The following is a 1262-nucleotide window of genomic DNA, read 5'->3' on the forward strand; positions in this document are numbered from 1 at the left end:
AAAGTTTGTGCGAACTTCTCATATCACCTTAAACATTATTCGGACTTCTATCCACTCATTGTCGGTTTCCCCCCCGACCTTACTAATTCACTTCAGTAAAAGGTCTCCTCAGTAGCTCAAGTGTTCATATCAAACACACTACCGTATCAATCGTCTTTATCTCATCCTTACATTTCTCTCCTTTGCTTCCCCCCTTTTGGGGCGCACCTATACCATTATCCACTTATACTTCATCTCATACCCTCATTCCCAATCTCAATCTACAGTGGAATAATAACAGCTCACCTTGCAACACTTGTACCATTTACTCTTGCTGTCGCTCGAGCTTCGATACCCTTACTCGATTATTGCCTTTTGCACCGTGACTTCGGTTGCTGGGATTCACATGTCCACCTATACAATCACATTTGGGAGATTCTACACCTTTATATATACATATATATAATTACTATTAACTAGCCCACCAAATACGTCCGGCCGCTGTTCAAGCCTATCCTAATTCCCAGGGCTGTGATGCACTTCCGGTCTCTTTACCAAGCAAGTTTGCCTCGTCCTGCGCATCCTCTTATGGTCTCCAACCGTTCCATACGCTCTAGTTTCCCTTAGGCTAACCCAACTTCTCCTTTTGTCTCATATGTCTGACTATGTAAAATTTCTTGCAAACTTCCCAGGGGGTCACCCATCCTCCCACCTGAGCACGCTTAACCCAAAAACTTCACTGGAATTCGGTGCCTTAATGTCGATATTTTCACGTCCGCTTTTTCACATGGCCTTTACTACTCGATCTGAAGTCAACCAAAGCTTTACAATTTCCGAGATATTCTCGTAATACGTCCTTTCTTCTACAATGACCGTTTTGCCCTTTTTAATTCCTGATGTTCACCTTCCGCCTGCATGTATGACTATTTCCTGTCTGGCGCCCAGCTCCATGTAACAGAACAAATATATTCACCCAGTCTCACCTCTTTTGCCTTTCATATCATTTCTCGCCTTTTGCCGCCGATACTGGGCGCCTACGGGAATTTCACGATTAGTATAAGGGATCTTATCTCCTATGACTTGGCTCTATCGCACGATCATAGGACAGAAAGAAGGTCAACAATTCCTAAATGCCCCGTAGCCTCCTGTTTATAAATGTGGCCGGCTTCACACCCATAAACAGGACTCTACCGGACACGACTTTGCAGACAACCCTTGGACCGACCTGCTCTGATACCACTTTGTCACACCCCGACTGTACTAGGGTGTGATGGGCACCCGAC

The sequence above is a fragment of the Lycium ferocissimum genome, unplaced genomic scaffold (genome assembly GCF_029784015.1).
Source record: "Lycium ferocissimum isolate CSIRO_LF1 unplaced genomic scaffold, AGI_CSIRO_Lferr_CH_V1 ctg1865, whole genome shotgun sequence".
Classification (NCBI taxonomy): domain Eukaryota; kingdom Viridiplantae; phylum Streptophyta; class Magnoliopsida; order Solanales; family Solanaceae; genus Lycium; species Lycium ferocissimum.